The sequence below is a fragment of the Delphinapterus leucas genome, chromosome 20, assembly GCF_059928025.1.
Source record: "Delphinapterus leucas isolate spDelLeu-1000000601 "Yukka" chromosome 20, BTC_Dleu_Yukka2, whole genome shotgun sequence".
In the NCBI taxonomy this organism is placed as follows: Eukaryota; Metazoa; Chordata; class Mammalia; order Artiodactyla; family Monodontidae; genus Delphinapterus; species Delphinapterus leucas.
The window spans coordinates 36961565-36985511 of NC_143148.1; positions in this window are offsets into that span (position 1 = coordinate 36961565).

Genomic DNA, 23947 nt, shown 5'->3' on the forward strand with positions numbered 1-23947 from the left:
AGGATTCCAGTTTCACAAATGTTAGTCCATCTGATATTTTCCTGTATTTCTTGATTATATCATTATATTTGTTTGTTCACTCTTTCTCTCTTCGTGTTTCACACTGGGTAATTTCATTGACCTATCTTCAAGGTCCCTGTCTTAGTCAGCTTGGGCAGCCATAACAAAATACCATAGACTGGAAGGTTTAAAAACAGAAACTTCCTTCTAACACTTCCAGAGGCTAGAATGTCCAAGATAAGGGTGCCAGCATGGTCAGGTTCAGGTGAGAGCCTCTTCCTTGCAGATGGCCACCTTCTCACTGTATCCTCACATGGTGAAGAGAGAGAAAGCTCTGTCCTCTTTTTCTTCTAATAAGGACACTAATCTCATCATTAGGATGGTACTCTCATGACCTCATCTGAATCTAATTATCTCTTAAAGACCTCATTTCCAAATACCATCACATTGGAAGTTAGGGTTTCAACATATGAATTTTGAGGATACACATTCAAGTCATAACATTTGCCACTGGCCTCCCAAATTTTATGCTCTTCTTACATGCAAAATGCATTCATCCCATTTCAACAGTCCCCCAAATCTTAACTTATTCTAACATCGACTCTAAAGTCTAAATTCTAAAGTCTCATCTAAATATTACCTAGGTCAGATAATATAGTTTAGACCGCAGGTACAGTTTATCATGAGACATATTTTTTTCTCTAGCTGTGAACTTGTGAAACCAGATTAAGTTATACTCTTCCAAAATATAATGACAGAACTTGCATGGGATATTGTTCTCATTCCAAAAGGGAGAAATTGGAAGGAATAGGTGTTGAGTCCCTAGCAAGTACAAAACCTAGCAAGGCAAGCATAATTTGATCTTAATGCTAGTATAATCCTCTTTGATTCAAAGTTCCACCTTCCCTACTGGGGTGGTGATCCTGCCTCCTTGGGTCTACCTGGTGGGAGCTGAATCCCCAAGACTCTGGCAGCCCCACTCCCAAGGCTCCAGGCAAACATCATCTGGCCTGTTGACATTGAGGCAGTGGCTTTCCCCTTTGAAACCAAAGAGGGAGCCCTGGTAATCTCTGAGTCACCTTCAGGGTCATTCTTCTTTTGTCTTGAAGAATAGCACATGTTTACAGTCAAATGGTTCTATGGTCTTGTCCTGTAGGACGTAAGAAGTCTGACAGCTTTCCTTCATTTTTATCCCATCTACATCCCCTTCAGTTCAAACTGATAGCATTTCTGCTGGAGTGGATGATTATGTCTACGGTTCACACCCAGGCTAATCACTTAATAAAATGGTTGCTTGTATACAGTCTTAGTATTCTCTTCAGAAAAAAACTTTCTCATTTTTTGCAATACGGATAGCCTGAGCATTTTCCAAATCTTTAAGTTCAGCTTTCTTTTTGATTAACAATTTTGTATTTAAGCCATTTTTTTTCACTTCTGCATTTTACTATAAACAGCGGAAACCAAGCTACTTCTTCACAATTTTGCTTAAAAATCTCCTCCACCAAATTTCATCGTTTGCGCGTTGTATCTTCTACAAAACACTAGAATGTGAACAGAATTCATCCAAGTACTTTGCTGGCCTATAACAAGGATTACCTTTTCTCCATTGTCCAATAACACGTTCCTCATTTCCATCTGCGACCTCACCAGAATAGCCTGTAGTGTCCATATTTCCACCAGCATTTTGCTCAGGCTTCTTTGTGCATTCTCTAAGAAGATATAAACTTTCTCTGTAGCAGGGATCCCCGACCCCTGGGCCACGGCCTGTTAGGAACCGGGCCGCACAGCAGGAGGTGACTGGCAGGCGAGCGAGCGAAGCTTCATCTGCCGCTCCCCATCGCTCGCATTACCGCCAGAACCATCCCGCCCCCCACCACATCTGCTGAAAAATCGTCTTCCATGAAACCGGTCCCCGGCGCCAAAAATGTTGGGGACCACTGCTCTATAGCTTTCCTCTTCTCTTTCTGAGCTTTCACCAGAATCACCTTTAAAGGTCCTTTCATGGCAATCTTGGATTTTTCTATCGTGCACCTCAAAACTCCTCCAGCCATTACTCAGTTCTAGAGCTGCTTCCACACTTTTAGGTATTTGTTAGGGCAGCAGTCCACCTCTCAGTACCGATTTCTGTCTTAGCTTAGGCTGCCATAACAATAAGTAGTTTTAAAACAAATTTATTTCTCACAGTTCTGGAGGCTGAGAAGTAAAATATAAGAGTGCCAGCATGTTCAGATTCTGGTAAGGGCCTTCTTCCTGGTTTGCAGACAGCTGCCTTTTCCCTGTGACCTCACATAGCAGAGAGAGAGTGAGCACTGGTCTCTTCCTCCACTTACAAGGAGCCTAATCCCACGATGGGAACCCCTCACTTACGACTACATTTAAACGTAATTACCTCCCCAGAGTTCCACCTACACATACCATCACCTTGAGAATTAGGGCTTCATCATACATGTTTTGGAAAGACACAAACATTCAGTCTATAATAGTTGCTGAATCTCTTTTGGCTATGTAGAATCTAATGAGTCAGTCAAAGACATTCTGCATCTCTGCTTCTATATTTGGCTTGGTTTTGTTTTGTTTTGTTTTAATCCTAACATTTTCATTTGATTCTCTCTTGCAGTTTCCATATCTTTACTAAAATATCCCATCTATTAAAATATCTACCACTTACACTAAAAACTTTTACATATTAATCATAGTTATTTTAAATTGCTTGAATGATAGCTTCAACACCAGTCCTTATCTGAATATAGTATTGATTATTTTGTCTCTTGACAGTGGGAATTTTTTTTTTCTTTTTATGTTGCTTGTTTTTGTTTTTTAGTTAAAAACTGATGATCAATAGGACAGTAGAGAATAAGATATATAATACATATGCCTGGAAATAGGCATCTTTCTTATTCTATAAGCCTTAGTGTGTTAGTCTGTTTGGGCTACTATAACAAATACTACAGACTCAGTATCTTATAAACAACAGGAATTTATTTCTAATTTCTTTTGGAGGCTGAAAGTCCAAGTTCTGGGTGACAACATGGTTGGGTTTTAGTGAAAGCCCACTTTCTGGTTCATGGATGGTGTCTTCTCACTGTGTCCTCACATGCAGGAAGGGGCAAGAGAGCTCTCTCAGGCCTCTTTTATAAAGGAATTAATCTCATTCATGAAGGCTCCACCCTCATGACCTAGTCATGTTCCCAAAGGCCTGCAGCTCCTAATACGATCACATTGGGCATTAGGATTTCAACATATATATTTGGGGGAGGGGGACACAAACATTCAGACCATAGCAGGAAGGGAGTGGGAGCTTGAGTCAATCAACTCAATAGCTGAGCTGGGTTAGGGTTTTATTATTGCTGTGGTTATCCTCAAATTCATTTGGTGTTACTGAATGGTTAGGATAAAATGTGATTTGCCAGAGAGATTTTCTCAATGTCCTTGCTCCATTCTCAGCTTTAGGCTTCCGCTAGGAGCCTGATCTCCCACAGGGTCTTTCTCCATCCTTTTGCTCCTCCTCCCATGCCATATTGCTATTTTTTGTTAATCATGTTTTTTTAGATTGTGAGTAGGAGTGGGTAGGTCATGTGTGTCTGTGTGCATGCGTGTGCATGTATGTGTGTGTGAGTGTGTTTCTGTTGCCCTGGTTCAGCCTAAGTCTCAGGCAATTTCTGTGTCTTTAGATCTAAATGGTGGGGCTTTCTCAAAGGTATGCCTGTGCTCCAGAGATGGTGTTCTACAAAGGTCTGGGCTCAGGGTAATTTGTAGCCCCTCTCCCATGCTTCCTGCCTTTCCACAAGCAGCAACTCTCCTTCTCCAGGCATGCTCCATGAGGAAAGCTTTCTGTAGATGACTGCCCGAACTGCAGTCTTTCACACTGTCACCTGGCAAGGTTCATGGAAAAGAGTCTGAGAATACATGTAGACTCTTCTGTGTCTGCAACTCCCAGGGCTTCTGTATTCAGAATCTATCACATACTCAGCATTTGCAAATGCTTTAATATGTTAGCTGAGTTCTTCTTCCCTAACTGTATGACTGCATGTCTTCTTCCTGTGACTGGCCCGAGGTGAGGTACTATGCCTGGCTCTCCTTGGAGGCACTTGTATTTTCTTAGATTTCAGGCTAGTTGGTTTCACTATAATCTCAGTTCTCTGATCAGTATGATTTTGTATATTATCCAGCTTTTCCTTGTTAGGATGAGTGCAACCCTCTTTCCAACTTTCCACATTCTAAGAAGATGGAAGTCCTCAGAATATTTTCTATGTCATATTTTCACTTTGTCTTTACTTCTTTAATTATTCAAGAATTTAATTTATAAACAATAACAAAAGCAAAATTTGACTTCTACCCATGATCACTTTCTTAACACTTCTCTTATCAGCTCTGAAAAACAAAATTTGGGAAGCAGTAATTCCAGGAGTTCCCCTCCCCATAATAAGGTTTTAAAAATACTTCTTTGTTCGAACCCGCGAGAATTATCACAAAGGTATAGTTCTTAACTATGTGGTGCATCTGTCTTAGTTTGTTTGGTCTACTATAACAAAATATTATACGCTGGGTGGCTTATAAACAACAGAAATTTAGTTCTGGAGGCTGGGGAGTCCATGATCAAGGCACCAGCAGACTGAGTGTCTGGTTTGAGCTCTCTTTCTGCTTCCTCATAGATTCTGGCCTTCTTGCTGTGTCCTCACATGGTAGAAGAGAGAGGGAGTTCTCTGAGTCCTCTTTTTTAAGACCACTAATCCCATTCATAAGGGGTCCATCCTCATGGAGTATGAACCATCTCCCAAAGGCCCCACTTCCCAATACCATCACACTGGGAATAAAAATTTAACACATGAATTTTGAGGGGACACAAACATTCAATATATAGCAGCATTCGTTGACATCATCGCCTCTTTCATACATTGAAAGCCAGTATGTACTACTACAGTGTAGAGTCTTCCAATGTTGGTACACTATATGCAAATATCTGACATTGCTTCAAATCCTCAGATCTTTACATTGACTGTATCATCTTAGATTGAACATTTAAAATGTTACAGACTGTAGGCAGACTGGTGAGACCTCAGTAGTCAATAGTTTTGCTTGTCTATGTGTTTTGATCAGTGATGTAGTCTTTTAAAAGCTGAGACAATTGTTTCATGGGTCTGTGTACTGTGTACTATGATTCTGATTCTCTATGGTGACAAGAATATTTGCTTATGTTTCCTTTTCCCATTGCATCACTCTTATCCTTCTTCTGTGAACACAGAGGTCTCAAAAGCGACTCATCTGTCAAATTTCAACTCCAGTTTCCTTTCTAAGTGCCTGCAGTTTTACCCAGAAATGATGTTTACCAACCCCACCATCATCCCATTACATACAAATATACACCTGCTATATGAAAGGGCAGAGACCTCTTTTTACACATCTGTAGTCAGGGTCATTGGAGCCATGGTCCTTTGTTAATACTTAGAGGGGATTAATCATAATAATTAGAGAGTACAAAATAAATGGCATTTTAATATTATGTTAATAATGGTAAAATGAAGAGATTTTCATTCATTCTAAATATGGCCCATGCATTTCACCAGAAAATAACAACAGAAATAAAGAGAAACAGCATTTATTAAGCACGTACACCATATAAGATGTGAAACATGTTAAATACAGTATCTCTAATTCTCCTTGCTTAATCCCTGATACCCAAGGGATTGAATCAGTTTCCTGAGGTCCAAGCAGGATACGAATTCAGCTCTCCTACATTCCAAGTCCTGCACTTTCTCCTCTCAGCTCACATGGCTTATCTTTAATATTGGAAGTGCTCAAACATATTTGTTAAAGATGTAAGTGAATGAATGAATAAATGAATGAATTATGAAGTAGCCTGAAGCTTTACCCCTGAAACTCCATGTAATATACTCTCTATGCATTTAGCCTCACCAAACCAATTCTATGATAAAAATCTTCTTCATAACAAAGACTATGGCTGACCTATGATCTATATAAGACTATATAGCTTAATTGGGAGTATAAAGAGAGACAGAGAAAGAAAATTCCTGACAGAAGTGGTATTATGGGTAGTCAGGTTGGAACCATAAACTCATTCCTTCATGCAGGAACAGGAGAGTAGGTTATTAGACCAATTAGAGAGCCAAACTTGTCTAAATTGACTCCCAGCAATTGGTTCTTACTACAGTTGCATGGTAACAATTGCAAGGCAGGCAGGGAATGAAATGTAAAGGAAATAGACAAAAGGTCAAGGAAGTTAACAAGAATCAGGAAGTTAGGGAAGTAGGGTCACAATATAAAAAATAAAAAAATAATTAAGGTATAGTAGATTCAGTTTTTCCCCAGCCCTGAAATTGATAACTGATTGTCTGCTGATCCAGAGAAGTGATGGTGTGAGTGGCTAAGAAGGGGATGGTATGATGAGGAGATATGTAGGAGGAAGGGGCGGTAGGCCATGACTTTGGTGCAGGAAAACAGTGTCACATGCAGAACGTCTAGGATACATCTCGCTGTCTACCATGTAAGTCCGAGGACCCTCAAAATGAAGAACAAGAAAATAGCTTCGATAATAACAAAAGTAAATATCATCAACTGAGTCTCTAGTATCAACTGGCTGTATCTTACTAAGTCAAAGATTACATTCATTCACTTCTCGTTTTTCCTTTGTGCACATAAATATCCTGTGAAGTATTAATTATTATTATCACTTGATAGGTGGAAAAACTTGCCCCAGAGCTTCTCTGATAATAATTGGTAGAGGCAAGATTCAAATCCACATCTGTCACACTCCATATCTCTTTTCATTATAATATTGATTCATGGCACATCCTTTACTACCAAATCCCCAATTTAAAAAAACAAAGCATTTAATCAGATATAAGTTGAGTTTAAGCTTGAGCCCAAACATCTGCACAGAAACCAGGGTCCTTGACATAAGAGATATGGTTACAAGTTATCACGATGGGAAATTACAGGGTATTTAGGGATACTGGTTATAATACTATTTGAGGATTGTTTTGTTATTTTCTAAATGTTTACTTGCTGTATTCTTATTGCATCCAAGAAAAGGGGGCTGGAAAAACATTGGATTGTACTATATCTGGATGAAAGGAAAGTAATGATTACTGAATACCTACCGTATCTCAAGTACTGTAGAAAATGTTTGCTATAAATTACCCCTATTTAATCCACTAAGCGCTATGAAATCTCATCCCATTTCACAGATGAGGAAACTGGGAGGTGAGAGCTCTAGGCCCTATTTCCAATGTCATAAAAGCGAGGACATTCTGGGACCTTCCTGGTGGTCTGGGGAGTAAGACTCCGTGCTCCCAATGCAGGGGCACAGGTTAGATCCCTGGTTGGGGAACTAGATCCACATGCATGCCTCAACTAAGAGTTCGCATGCCACAACTAAGAGTCCACATGCCGTAACTAAGAAGCCTGCATGCCGCAACTACAGATACCAGATGCTGCAACAAAAACCTGACACAACCTAAATAAGTAAGTAAATAAATACATAAATACATAAAATAAATAAATAACTAGGACAGTCTCATTTCCTAACCTATGCCGTTTTCACACCTGAGTGCTCATTAGCTAGGATAAGGACATGAACAGCAGGGAGTTGTGCTGATGGTTGAATAATTGTATTCTCCTCTGTTGCTAGTGTGACAGCCATTGGAAATTGTTTGGAAGCTCCAGAGGAGTAGGAAAAGGCCATAACAGCGATAATTAGGACTTGTCCGATGAATGTTGATCCTGGAGTTCTGGGAACCTAGCGATTTCAACTATCCACTTTGGTTCTTTGAATAGATTTATGACATTTTAATTTAAAGATACACAATATAAACAGGCAATGGCAGTCATCATAGAGTAACACAGTAAAATATCATTAAATCATCATCAAATAGGTACAGTGCCCAATAGGAGTTAGAAATAGATTGAGCTATGCACAGTTATCAGCACAATGCTACAAAAAGACAGAAGGCAAGATTTGGATGTAAATGAGTGGATGAACTAGAATACACAAAATATTTCAATAAAATGGAAGTTGATCAGACTGTAAGATTAATAAAAATGTGGAGGAGGAGAGAGTCATATATGAAGTGAGCACAACCTGCTTAGGGTTTTATTTGTCCTGTCCACATAAAAGGCACCAGAGGAAAATCTTATGCAGCTCACCAGGCATTCCAGAAAGAGCCCTGTGGGGAAAGGAGAAAGAAAACAATGTGACTGTTCTCTCCTTACCCTTGGTTGCAGATTCCCCAAAGCTTCCTTCCTTGGCATTTTATTGTGCACTAAGTCTCCAAGTATCGGTGGTCTTTACCTCATTACCAGATATATTCTCCTATGTCAGATATATTCTCCTATGTAGGAGAATTTATAAACTGTCCAATCCTGATACCCTTGAATGATAAAATTCTATAACTCTTCAGGTTCTTAGTCTATACCCATCAAGGAACTATCTTATTATATTTTGAATCAAGCTCATAGGAAGAGAATGTGCAGGTAACTTCAACTGAGCCTTCTAGAAGGACAAATAGGCTATTTGTTGTTTGGTTTATAATCATCCCCAAGGTTTACGGTTACCATGAGTCCATCTTTACAGATCCCACCAACCCAGAAGTAGTAAAGAATCCAAATTACTGAGGCTACAATTCTGAAGTTCATCCCCTGGAGGACCATGAATTAATAAATGTATGTTATTCAGAGATTTTTGTCTTGGCATCTGTTAAAACATCCCTAGATGGGACCGGAGACACCCTGTTGTTGCATTTCATATTTTTTTTTCCTCAGAAAAAAACAGATAATATTGATAGATGGGACTGATATTCTTAATATCAAGTTTATGATACACTTCTCATAACCTAGGCTTCTCCTCTTCAGCGAGGGAAAATGTTGTCTAGCATCTGTAAGAACCTTTTAAAAGCCCTGTTAGAAACCCTGCATAAAATTTTGTTTGTCTAAATAAACTGGGGACCAAATTTTCTCCTATCCATCCACCTCACTCTTTTGCTGGAGGAGTTCGCCTGTGTTTCTTGTAGGGACTTCACTCTGGAAGGGGACAGGATTGACCCACAACCTAGAGCCAAAGAACCAGCCATACAAGGTCTGAGGACCCAGATTATTGATACCACTGAGGAATCCCATGTTTACTAGACAATGATTAGGTTCAGTGCTAATACCTGGATAGCATTGGAAGTATCTTGGGTAGAGACATTGAGAAATTAAATTATTGAACATGTTTTCATCAGTTGGTGCCTTGTAATTTGTGTCACGTTTGATCAGTAGTACCAAAACCCAGAAAAGACTGTGTGTGTAGAAAGGATATAACATTAATTATGGGAACCTTCCCTTGGTGTATCAGCCAAGATCCAATCAAGAGAAATAATGCTACTCTGAATTTCTAAAACAGAGAGAAATAATGGAGGAAACTATGTCCTCAGTTGATGAGAACTTCAGAAGCCAAATAGGGAACCATAAGGCATGCCAGATATTAGCAACAGAAGAAAGCTTCTACCATCTCAAAAGAAAAATCTCAGAGGCAGTGTTAATTTATTCCAGAGGAAAATGGAGACAGGTGTGTCATTTCATGGGCACTGGAACCGGGGAGGAAATGTGCCCCTGCTGGAGAAGCTTCTTGATGAAGGGAGAAGATAAACATCCTGGGTTTTTATTTACGAATTTTAAAAACAATATTTTGTTTGTAATTCTTTTAGATTTATAGAAAAAAATTTTAAAAGGGTACAGAGTGTTCACACATAATCTTCATCAAATTTCCCCTAATGTTAACAAATATGACCATGGTACTTTACTATTAACTAATCTCCAGACTTCATTTGAATTTCATCTATTCTCCACTAATGTTCTTTTACTGTTCCAGAATCCAATGAAGGATACCATATTGCATTTAGTTTCCACATACTTCTGTTTTCATTTCTAATAGAGCTTCCCGAAGATTGAAATTAGGCAGAGACCAGCTGATAGAGGAGCTGAGGAGCACAGCCTGTAGGAATAAGTGCGCCTGCATGTATAGCAGAGCCAGAGAGGACACGGTATTGCTGGGAGGACAAATGGGCACAAGATTAGCGCACTAAATTATACCCTTTTTATTGAAATATTCTTTGAAGTTTTAGATTGACTGAACTCTTATCACTATGTTAAAGTCACACTTGCATTATTAGTCATCTGTACAAGAGTCTTCAAAGTTACGTATTCTTGTCCTCAGGTCACAGAACCAGTAATAAATAAAATAGTCTGGTCAGGATTAAACCCAAGTTGTTTATTTGGCGCTTTCCACTTGCTACATTTAAGTTATAAAATCAACATAGTCATTTCTTAACACTATACCCAAATACCAAAAGTACATAGGCCGAGCTAAATGCAATACTATTTCACGACTGTAATCAAAGTTGGGTGCATCTCTCCAATTCTTAATTAGATTATTCATCTACAAAATGGGAAGAATTTCATATAATCCTAAAGTTCTTAATTCAAACAGAGGTAAACCCCATCTAAATTGTTTTGACCTTCTGACAGTGTCCGAAGTCCAGCTAGGAGTTGACTCTATCACCTCCTTTTCTGCTGGCTAAGTGATTTTGTGCCATGTTCAAACCGAGGGTTAGTTTTGAATGGCACACTTCGGTTGTTCAAGGTGTGTATAACAGAATTCAACCATTGGTCCTCCCCCAAAGAAGGAACAAAATTGTATACATGTTACAGGGTCTTGATGCTTGATTTCTATGCAAACTCATGAAAAACATACTAGCCTCACATTGATTGTCTGCGTTCAAATGCTCAGCTACTGGACCAGAGCCAACAGGGCAGCAAATGACGGAAAAAGGAGTTTCAGATGTCAGCAGAGCTAAGCAGAAGGGACAACTTTGTCTGTGGTTAACCACATATTGTATTTTTGCTGTTCTGTATCCATTTTTGTTGAATCCAATAAAGTTTTCATTTTTAGTGACCAAGCTTTGGACTTGTTATGTTTGTTCCCAGCAAACCGCAAATCATTGAATTCAATCCACACGGCCTGAGAGGCAGGACATTTTCATGTACAGATTTCTTAAATGGTTAAATGGCCAAGGTAGTGACTTAGAATTTCATAATCATATCTCCCCTCCCCCCAAACCCTCACTTGTAAACATCATGTGGAATAGAGAAAGACCACTCGGGATAATATCATAATGGATAAGGAGACAAAATTAAATGCGTTCAACTTCCATCTCTGTTTCTTAAGTTTTCATATCCCATGTAAGTCATTTGATGCTCTGTGTCATGAGTGTCAAAAAAAAAATATTACTGATTCTAGAATACATTGATTGCTACGTTCCTTTTTATTACAAAATCTTTTTTTTTTCCAGGTATCTTCCCTTCTTCAAGCAGTCCAGCATTTCTCTAAGGAGATTAACCTTTACTAGCTGGAATCAATTATGATGTTCTTATTTCTTCTGCCAATGATTGGTTTAGTAAAATGCCTATGACACAATTCTCAATTAGAAAAGATGCCAGAGCTTCCTGAGGAAGGATTTTATTCAGGACAATCCTGTTTTCTTCCTCTTGGATTTGTCATGTCTGGATGTGACACTTAGAATTGCTGAATCTTCTTGAAACTATATAGTCAGCCAAACCACAATCAACACCGAGTATGACAGTCAAGAAAGATTTGAAAAAAACTGTATCCTCGGTGATACTATTGGTCTCTTTATTAACAAAAAGTGGGACACATAAGAGTTGGATAAATGAGAACATAAATACTTTTAATCTTTATGTTTTATTCTTTACATCTACATTAATTCAGCACTCTATAATTTGGAATTTCCTGCTGGTTGTGAATGCTAAGATAAAAGATGATGCAATGAAAAGAGTCTAGCACAGTGTCTGAAGTATGATGGGTTTTTAGTAAGTCTTTGTTTTCTTTCCTGTTTACCCTACTGCACATCAGGCAACCCAAGGACAGATCATATTTTCACTGAACCTGACAAAGGGACCCAAAGTGTGTGTTTGAATAAATGGCCTGAGGATTTATATTGCACAGACGTAAGGAATGAAATATATATTCTGAAGGAGTTTTGCTTCCTCCTGCCAGGGAAAGGGGGACTCCAGTTTCCAGGAGTGACTCTTTATTACATGTGAGGTTTCAATAGCAATATAGAGTGCAAGGACAAGAAATAAAACAAATCTCACAAAATCTCCAAAGGAGGCAATGAAAAAAGAGAAATGGCACACCAGCCCAAGAAAAATGACAATTCCAGGGCATTTATTATATGCAATTACCTGTTCCCTGCTTACAGACACCACTCTGAGAGCATCTCTGCCTATTCCCACTTACTAATGTCAGAATTGTCCTCTTCTCTTCTTTTGTGAATGACCACTTTTGCCTGGCTGTTAACTTCCATCTCCCTGTTGCTCTGCTAATGGCATTCTATAGGATATCTTGACTGAGATACCTGGCATGACCAGAAGGCTAGTAGATTCACTGTGATTTCCAGTCTCTTTCAGCAGTTTGTTCCTCAGCCTTCTGGTGAAGTGACCAACCAAGGTCAATACTTATCACCCTGCTGTGAGTGGAAGCATGTAAAGTTCTGTTTATTTGCCTACTGTCATTGGAAATGGATATCTGTCTAATCCAGAGGATGGGCCATAATTATTTGCCAGAAACAAGGACCCTCTTGTTCGGGGGACTCTATTTTGTTGATAATTTACTAACTTTGAATGCAGAATTTCCAAGTGTAAAGCACTAGTAGAGCTTGTGAATAGACAGGTCACAACGTGGCCCAAACAAAACTACAAAGCAACAGGCAGTGTTGTTACTTCCTTTGGCCCTTTGTGTAAGATTATGTGAACAAATTGTTTAACTGTCCCTTTCTCCAATTTGGGAAGTTGAAGAATTTAACTGATGAGACTCTAGATTAGTAAAAACCATCTTGGAAATACCATAAGCAATGATATGGGGCTGCCAAAACATTCTTTTCAGTCCACTTTCCCCAGTATTTTCTGTTGGAGGTGTTTTGAGGATTCTGATAAAGGTCTCAGAAAAAAAGAAAAGTCCTGGTAAGCATGCCTTCCAGTGTTCAACTATCTTTATCTTAATTTTAAATCTGATGCAATGTTTTTGTCTTGTCTTGAAAAAATGTTCTGGGAGATTGTTTCGAACTGAGTGATCAACTAAGAAATTTTAGTAATCTAAGTATCTATAATTCCAGTTTAGAACATTTTCCTGGAAAACTTAAAAGAAAAATATTTTGGAGTCTGTAGTAGACAGATTTGGGTAAAAATCCTGGGTCATTAGCTTATTAGCTAAGAGATCTTAAGCAAGACTCAATATTTCAAGCATCCCTATCCCCATTTTCCAGATAAAGAATCTAATTGTCCCAAAATTTTTGTTAAAAGTAGATGACAATGAGATTATCTAGCATTCATAATTAACAGTGGACATTCAATACATATTGTGTATTAAACCCCCTTAAGTTCTTAAGTTCAAGTCAAAAGTTCTTGAAAGACTGGCCAAGGCAATTTTATTTTTATGTTTTTGGAAAGAAGTTAATGGGTAAAAGGATTGGGGGATAGCTTTCTAAGCTAGAAGCTATGGGAATAATAATGATTAAAAGATAGCAAAACTACACATATAATTACCTTCTAATCTATTGAGAATTTATAAATGGTAGAACTGCCTCTTTTGGTAAAAAATTAATTGCCAAGATATGGAAGCAACCTAACTGTCCATCAACAGATGAATGGATAAAGCAGCTGTGGGGTGTGTATATATATATATATATATATATATATATATATATATATATTTTATATTTAATGGAATACTACTCAGCCATATAAAAATAAAAATTGGCCATTTGCAACAACATGGATGGACTTGGAGGGTATTATGCTTAGTTAAATAAATCAGAGAAAGACAAATACTGTAGTTTATCACTAATATGTGTAATATAAAAAATAAAACAAACTAGTCAATATAACAACAATAAAAAAGACTCTCAGAAAGAACAAACTAGTGGTTACCAGTGGAGAGGGGAAGATGGGAGGCAAGATAGGAGTAGCAGATTAAGAGATACAAACTACTATGTATAAATAAGTAAGGTATAAGGATATATTGTACAGCACAGAAAATATAGTCAATATTTTATAATAACTATAAATGGAGTATAATCTGTAAAAATCACTGTTGTGCACCTGAAAATAATATAATACTATAAATCAACTGTACCTCAATTTAAAAAAGTGTTATGCATGAGTGAGTGTCAGTGACTAGCTTTGGAGATGTGTATCTTAGGTGATAGCTATAGATAGATAGATATTATCATATAGTTTCATGGTATTTCAGAAACTTGTACTTTAAAAGAGTTATCTTTCAATACCCCACCTAGACACTTGCTCATTTATTGTTTATTAAGTATTTATTGTTGTATCTTTTAGAAAGACAACTGAAATTATATATACCTATATACACAATGAATTCCATTGTAATACTCTAAAAATTAAGTGGTGCTAGTTTTCCTGTTATCCCAGTTCCAGTAAACAGCCAGTGACCATACTGAACTGAATAAGCTCCCTCACATACTACTTAGAATAAATAGCTTACCAAGTCGATTCTCCTGCCAAAAAAAAGCTGCATCTCTGGCTGACAGTCACGTGAACCCTGCTGTCCTGAGCATTTTTTAAAGACCTCAAGGTATGAACAGTGATTACTGTTATCTGAAAAATGTATCAAAGCTGAAGCAGACATGTGTTCCCCATGGGGTACTTATCTAAGGAAGCTTCTGATAAAATTGAAGCTTCTATGTAGGTGTGTGTGGACTGGGAGGGGAGTGGGCTTGCATTCTGTGTATGTTTGCACGACTGTCAAAGTCATTGTGACAAAGCACATATACAAGAATTAATTATGCCTTGAAGGTTGGGGTTCCAGGAATAATGGAGTTCTAAACAAAAATAGTGATTCTGGGGCAAGACCTATAAAAAAGTGTATTGGGCTCTGTTGAAGACAGTGTAAATAAATGTAATTACTAACTGCCAGGAAAGTATCAGAACAGCTTTGAGTAATTGATAGCCTTTGTTATCTTCTAAAATGAAGAGAGGGAGGAAGCATTTAGGAAAATGAACAATGAACGGGTATGAGAGAGAAGAAAGGTGTGTGCATGGCTAGAGAACCCTGCCAGAGAGAACCTGATGGCACAACAGCACTGCTCCTTTCTTCTTTCTGATCAAGAAAGGAGGGATTATGAGAGAGAAATTCTCCTTATTTATCCTTGAAAATCTCACAGTTAAAGAGGCTTTGAGTATTATTATTATTCTGTTTTGGGAGTGGGACGTCCATTGAAATAAGGATGGGGGCAAGTTAGAACCTTGAGTTAAAAACAGGATTCCTGATTCTAGATTATTTCTCCTCTTTTACTAATTTTATAAAACATAGGCAGCAAAATGCCTGCTCTGACTCACATTAGTGTTGTTTTGCAAAGAAAATGGAATTATGGATGTGAGTTTCAAGACTGTAAAGTGTTCTTAACACTTTTTTTTTTTTTTCGGACACTCAAATGTAGACAGCCCATTATTAGGTTGTGGTGAGGAGACCCTCTCTTAGGAAAGAGTTAACATAAACCTTTGTACAGAAGTGGGCCTTCAAGTACCACAGAAAGATTTTAAATGGGGATTGAAGTTGCCCATTACAGCCTTTCAGATGAATCAAAGACAAAGTCTGGTAATCATCTTCTTAGGGCACGGTCTGAGGCTCTTTGGAGGGAAGTAGAAGAGAACAAAGAGAAACTGTTTCTCTATATGGATTATTAAATGACAGGTGACACTAGTACATCACAGGCGTTGGAGTAAACAAGCTACATTCATCCCTTGTCTTGATTCAGTAATTTTGTTTTTTTCCAAACAAATCTAGAAAATACACAAAAGACTTTTACTTCAAGAGATTGAAAGAATGTCTTTTGCCTCTTTGCATTTGGCCTTTATTCAGTGGACGAAGAAGCAGAGTTTGTTTGCTGTTGCTAGACTTCATCTCTGTAAAATTATTACTGAAAATTTAAATATCTTAAAAAATATCTAAAGAAACCCACTTTTGTTTTTGTGAACGTACAGATTTTGAGTATCTGTCTCAGTTGCTTAAAAATAGAGACAAAGTTTCCCAAGTTTCCAACAAAAAATAGGCAGCTTGTTTGCCATATCTTCTGTGTAGTAACTATCCGATGGATCAGAGGATGCTCATGACTAATGCACATACAGAGATTGTCTAAACGCTAAGTTTCAGCCAGATCTTATAATAAAACCTGCCTCCCCAAAGGGGTAATGATTCCAGCAGGAGTGACCTTACCCTCTTCTGAACTTCTCCATGATCTTGTCTGTCTTTCAAGGAACCTCTCATCTTTTATTTGACCCAGAACACAAATAACTATGACTTACTATCCATTTCTGAGATTCATGAGAAAAATAAGGATGAAATAATAAGCATTAATTCAGTATACATTCTTCTTATTCTCTTAATATATATTCTCTTACTTCTCTTAATTAAGATATACATATTCTCTTAATTGTGATAACTTCTGATAGTTCGATCCCCTTTTTACCCACAATGGAATCTCAGGATCACAATGTTACACTCACACAAGATCACATAGCTAGTAGGTGTCAGAGTTGAGATCTGGATCTAATTCTATCTTCAACCATAGTAACTATAACAATCATTTCACTTTTCTAGGTTGAGGATGAAGGTCATGTCTTATAGTCAAAGAACATATTATCTATATGCCAGTACAGCCAGGATGCTTCAGAATAGGAGTGGTACAGGAGAATGAGATTTCCAGACACTAAAACCCACTAAATACCAAGAGAATTGTGAAAGGCGTATGCACATCTGTGTTTAAGTGCGATACATGTAAATGTGAAAAGGTTGCACCGTCCAATTTAATAGAACTAATATATAAATCTCCTCTCATTCAATAGCTTCTTAAATCACTGTTGCCGTTTGCATGTTTGTTTTCGAGGGATTCTTGTCTTGTGTCCTACTTAGGGAAACTCTATGGCATAGTACAATAAGCACAGGATGTGAAGTACACTTGATTTAAGTTGCAGCAAATCAGTCACCTACTTTATGTGTATTTGTGCATCAATTATTGTCTTGCTCTTACATTATCCACCTCATCTTCAAGTGAGAATAATTGCTTCACAGGGCTGTGATGAGAATTAAATGGGATAATATATATAAAGTGCTCTATACTCAATAAATGTAAGTTTTTTCACACTCCATAAATTATTAGGACAATGGGTATTAATTTTTAAGTATAATATAAAATTCTAGTCTTTTTATTGTCAAGTAATATGTCTCCTCTTCTAGTTTGAAAAATCATGTCTTATATGCCCCCAGGGCCTGTTATAGTAAATACTGCAAGGAGAAATTCAGTTACTACTGAATACATTTATTAACACTAGACTTTATTCAATAAAGTCTTCAAAGGGAAAAGTTTTGAGATAAAGCCTCTGTTGTTGCCAAAATAATTGTCTCTATTCCACAGTCGTTCTTCTCCCACCTACTTAGACAAATCCGTGCTGGGGGTCCTTAGCCAGCTGTGTAGAGTATGTATATTTTAGCTTCCCAAAATTAAGGGGATTTGCCTTAGGTCAGGTTCCCAGAAGTAGACTCAGAAATGAGGAACATTTAATAAGGAAGTGCTCTAAAGAAAAACAGGGAAAATAGTTAGGGAAATAGGACAAGAGGAAGTGGGGGAGATTTGGCAAGAGGAAGAAGCCAAACAAGGGTGAAATTTTAGGACAGTCTCAGCCTCCGTTCAGTACATAGATGAGCTCTGCAGTGTCCAAACTCTAGGGAAGGAAACTGGGCTTTCCTATTCCTGAACTAGTCCATCCTTGGCTTTGAGTTGTCCCTGTTTGGTTTGAACTGTAAACAACCAGACAATTCTAATTTCTGTACTTTCAGGAAAAAGCAGCTCCAGTAACCGAAGGCTGTCCTGTAAGAAAGTTGCAGGTACAAGACAGAAGACACACAGATTGCAGATGGGCACACAGAACAGGTAAGAAGGCTTGGGGTGGGAGTGCGGGGGGGTAGTTTGGGCAGAGCAACTGACAAAGTCCACCACTGGCGCCCAAACAGACGCGAATCCATTTTAGTGCCTATCTTACGTTTATCTATGGAAATTTCATCACAGAGTCTTAGACAAAGTCTAAAAATAATGATTTTGGTTTTCTTCTAAAACTCATCCTTTCAAGGGAGAGAAGACCAAACCATAAAAACAAGGGAAACTTTGGTGCAGAAATGCAGGGAGCTTTTGAAAGTTAGCAGACCAGAACCATCCATCTGTTCAGTCATACAAATTAATATTGTCTTCACCTGCTCAGTCCCTGACTGGTTCATATAGCAACAATACTAAACAAAATTCACATAGGTCTTGTTGGTTTACAAAGTATTTTTCCCCTTTATTGTCCTAATTGAGCTTTTCTCACAGCCCTTAGAATCTGTCAAGTTAGGTATCAGTGCTTAGGTTTTGCAGAGAAAGGTCAGAGAGGTGATGTGATTTATTCAAGGTTACTCCCTAATAAAGTGGCAGAATTGGGTCTTATATTTATTATTTTGTCTTCAAATCTAATCTTCCTTCCTTACATATATAAGCAAGCATGAACTTCAGTTCTAGACACTAGGTGTCCATCAAAATTTATATATTTTTATATTCTACAGCAATATTTTGCAGCTCTGAAGCTAGTCCCTATGGGCTAGTAGGATAACCTCAACAAAAAAGAAATAACCTCAGTATTATACGTTCTTCCACGTCCTCAGTATTTCCTGTCTCCAGACATTTGTCAGCTTCAGATGTCAGCTGGTCAGTCAGCTCTGTGATGGCAAAGTCTTGATTGGACTTTTTTGTTGACTTTTGAAACCCACTACCTAGCTCCGTGCCAGGCACAGGACAGGTGCTCCCTAGGAAGTTGCTGTTGAATGAAGCAGTAGATTAGACTCATAGCAGAAAGGCAATAAAGTTAGCTTTCATTCCTCTCCTTATTTCCAAGATGCAAGCTTGTTCCAGTGTCAGTCTCATGTTTAGCAATGGAAATTCCACAACCGAAAGTCCACCTCAGGTGATGAGTCTTCCACTCCAAATGTCACTTCCCAAAGTCACTTTCCTTTGTTTGATGAGCGCCTCGTATCCCTTCTCCTCCTCACAAGTCTCCACACAACTCAAACGAGAGAAAACAAGTACTTTGTTGAGTAGTTTTCTTAATAGAGCTATTCTTTAAAAAAAAATTTATTTTTATATTGGGGTGATAGCTTCAGGTGCACAGCACAGTGACTCAGCCATACACATACGTGTATCCATTCTCCCCCATGCTCCCCTCCCATCCAGGCTGCCACATAACATTGAGCAGAGTTCCCTGTGCTATACAGTAGGTCCTCATTGGTTACCCTTTTTAAATATAGCAGTGTGTACATGTCAATCCCAAACTCCCTAACTATCCTTTCCCTCCACCCTTCCCCCACTAGTAACCATAAGTGCATTCTCTATGTCTGTGAATCCGTTTCTGTTTTGTAAATACGTTCATTTGTATCATATCTTATTAGACTTCACATATAAGCGATATCATACACTATTTCTCTTTCTCTGACTTACTTCATTCAGTATGACAATCTCCAGGTCCATCCATGTTGCTGCAAATGGCATTATTTCATTCTTTTTTATGGCTGAGTAATATTCCATTGTATATATGTTCCACATCTTCTTTATCCATTCCTCTGTCGATGAGCATTTAGGTTGCTTCCATGTCTTGGCTATTGTAAACAGTGCTGCAATGAACACTGGGGTGCATGTATCCTTTCAGACCATGTTTTTCTCTGGATATATGCCTAGGAATGGGGTTGCAGGGTCATATGGTAGCTCTATTTTTAGTTTTTTAAGGAACCTCCATACTGTTCTCCATTGTGGCTGTATCAATTTACATTCCCACCAACAGTGTAGGAGGCTTCCCTTCTGATAGAGCTGTTCTTTATCCATCTCTCTTCTTACTGACAGAGGGTAGGGTCAGGAGTTAGAAAAACAGCAACTAAAAATGGGATTGTCTATGATTGGAACGGCCATCAGCCAGGCATAGGATAAGGCTCAGGTCTGTTACATGCATGATAATAGATGACCTACTATTTATTACAACTATCTAGCAGAGTGACTGGCACAAAGCTGACTCCAAGAAAAGCCTTCTTATAGAGAAGAATATATTTTAAAGGGAAAAAATATATACACACATATAATCTTGATAAAATTTGCTGTAAATAAATAGAAAGGGTAGGTATTTTATTGTCAAGTCATCCAAGGATGGTTTCATACTCTTTTCCTATCTAAGCTGCACTTCAAAAGTGTAGTCAATATTAGGCAGTAAGAGAGGTATGGAATGGCATCTCTTCAAGAGGGAGCTGCATGAACAAAGATATTGGGAACCTTTAAAAGGTGATGATGACTGAGCTGAGTCTAAAAGAGATAAGCTGAATTAGCTGGTAAGTAAAGGTAGAAATTTGAGAGGGAAGATCAAGCATAATGGTGTGGAGGTATGAAAAGACAAGGTGTATAGTTTGTTAATAATAAAGTTTCAATTAGGAGGACAAGCTGTGGCTGGAGTTAAGAGAGAGGAACTTAGGTGCCAAGTCCGGCAGAGTTTGCAAACCATGGGAAAGAGCTTGTTCCTTGACTTGGGTTGTGTGGAACACTGTATTGAATAAACAGATTTTCAGAAGGCTTGTTGGCCATGGGAATGTTAATATACCAAGTCATAAATGCACACACAAATACACACACAAACACACACACACACACACACAAAATCTCTGACCAGTGATTTCAGGATTTTCTAGTCTTATTGAAGTGCAAATCATTTCAATATTGATTTACTTCTTAGGGAAAAATAAGACATGCTAAAGAACTTGAGATAATGCAAAATGCAATTGTTTTGGATGTTCACAGGAATATGAGGAAGCAAAGAGCGTGCAAAATGGAGAGATGTGAAAAGTGAGGTGTGGTTGAGGTCTGGTTAAAATTTTCCTGTGACTGAAAATGATGATAGGTGAGCTGGCGCAGCACATGGGATAATGTGTATCTAAAAAGGAATTTTATCACTTCTTGAAAGAGGATGTGTTTCTGAGGCAGGAGGGGAGGTAATCAGCAATTTGAATGGAAGGGTGATAGAAGTTCAGATTTGAGTTATAGAAGGTACTCCCACCTGCCCCCTGCCAAACAGTCTGGAGAATGGGTAGCCTGGTAACTAACTTCAGACAAGAAGTCCAGTAAAGTAAGCCTTTAAAATAATCCAGATAAAAATAATTAGTTCTGAATTGAAAGAGGTGAGCAGGAATGGGGAATATAGCGCTACTGAAAAAGAATGTGAGAGGGACTTCCCTGGCGGTCCAGTGGTTAAGACTCTGCTTTCACTGCAGAGCACCCAGGTTCGATCCCTGGTCGGGGAACTAAGATCCCACATGCCACGCAGCACAGCCAAAAAAAAAACAAAAAGAGAGAGAGAATATGAGAATAAGCCTCAAATTTGTAGCTAGATTACCTGAAGAAAACAAAACACTAATTCGAAAAGATACATGCCCTCCAATGTTCATTGCAGCACTATTTACAATAGCCAAGATACGGAAGCAACCTAAGTTTCCATTAATAGATGAATGAATAAAGAAGATCTGGCACATATATACATTGAAATCTTAGCCCTAAAAAAATGAAATCTTGCCATTGGCGACAACATGGACGGATCTAGAGAGTATTATGCTAAGTGAAATAAGACAGAGAAAGACATATACTGTAGGATCTCACCCTATATGTGGAATCTGAAAGCAAAACAAACAAAAGAAGACTCAGAGATACAGAGAACAAATGGGTGGTTGTCAGAGGAGAAGGAGGTTGGGGGGCAAAATAGGTGAAGGTGATTAAGAGGTACAAACCTCCGGTTATAAAATAAATAAGTCACGGGCATGTAATATGCAGTGTAAGGAATATGGTCAGTAATATTGTAGTAACTTCATATGGGGATAGATTGTTACTAGACTTATCCTAGTGATCATTTCATAATGTATTAAAATGTCAAATTACTGTGTGGTATACATGAAACATACATAATATTGTAGGTCAACTATATTTCAATCCAAAACCATGTAGCTAGAATGCCTACGTGGCACTCATTAGCAAGATGAATAAAGGCAGGATCCTCTAAGTTTTTAAGATATACTAGGGTTTATGGTTCATTTCGTTGCTGTTGTTTGTGTCGGGCTGGGAATTCCCTGGCAGTCCCATGGTTAGGACTCCACACTTCCAATGCTGGGGGCCAGGTTCAATCCCTGGTAGGGGAACTAAGATCCCAAAAGTGGCACAGTGCAGCCAAAAAAAAAAAAAAATTGTGTCAGACTAAGGGATCAGTATTTAGACCTTGCCTTAATCCAGCTACTGTTCCTCCCTCTGAAATCCCCAAGGGAGAGATATCCTAATGGGAAGCATGGTATCATATTCTTAATATTACTGAGAAGATGCTTACTGCAGAACTCTGGCAAATGGGGATGAGAATAGTTTGGACTTGAGGCGGAAGGTGGGTTACCATTTCCCTGAATTAAAAGCTAGAGTTAACCTTGATTCTCTGCAGACCTTGAGGTGACTGCATAGACAGTGCACAGGCTGGAGGAAGACAGGAAGGAGTAGAAATGAGGTGGAGGTTTCATAGCTGTGTCTGATCTAAGGCAGTACAGGTGAGAGAAGCTCCAGGTAAAGCCACACTGGGTGAACTTAAAAACAACAAAAACTTACTATCATCAATTGTGAATACACACAAAAGCAGAGAGAATAGCATAAAGAGTCCCAGTGTACTTATCATGGAGTTCAGCAATTATCAAAATAAGGTAAATAATGTTTCATCTATGCACCAAGCCCTAAATAATTATTATAATGAAGATCCAGGACATCCTGTCAGTGCATCTGTAAGCTCTTCTGTTTTTATATCTAGGAGATAACATTCCCCTTGCCCCCATTTTAGTAAGATTTTAATCTCTTAGAATTTTGATCCAAACGGAATAGCCTGGTCCTTAGGACAAGGGTGGGATGTGGGTATAACTTTCTCTTTCTCTCACCTACATACACATGGGACATCCAGTAACACATTATCCATGGGACTTGCTGTTTTAGCATCACCTGAAAGAACTTTAAATCAGTACCCAAATGTCACCTTCAAGTTGTAATGCTGCAAAGAAAAGAAACCCAGGAATTTAAATGAAAAAACTTTTTTTCAGAATAATTTATAGGCATTTACATAGCAATATTTTACAGGAGTGAAAAATTAACCTCAGTATATTGCCTTAAAATTCAAAACAAAACAAAACAAATTTTCAGTTCTCAATCCTGTTAAGTTTTCTTCAGTCCAATATCACAATCAGGATATTGCCTTTCTCACAGCTAGAGAATTAAAGTGGATGAGGACTATAGGGGCCAGTGGGGAGACTGGCAGTGAAGTGAAATCCAGTGCTTAAATATCAGGCTTTTAAATCCGATTTTATTGATGTTGGAGTGGATTTAGGCAGAGAGCAACCCCAAATCTCATACCTATAAGTCTATTTATGAACAACTGAAACAGCTCTGAGACGTAATAGACATTCATTATTTTGGCAATTCTCATAATCATTATTATAGCGATAATATTTCTCACAGATTTGTAGTGCATTATAATGCTTTTTTCATATTTTAAAATAAATCATTCGTGACATTAAATAATGACCAAATGAATAGCTGCAGCCTCATTACAAAGCTAGAATTTTCAATATTTTAAATAGGGACTGGTTGTATTTTAGTCATATTGTGACATTTAGTCATATTTTAGTCATTTAGTCATATATTTTAGTCATACATATCACAGTGTATTTTTTCGGGACTTTAATGACAATGTGGGACAAACCTATTCTCCTGGATATCGGCAA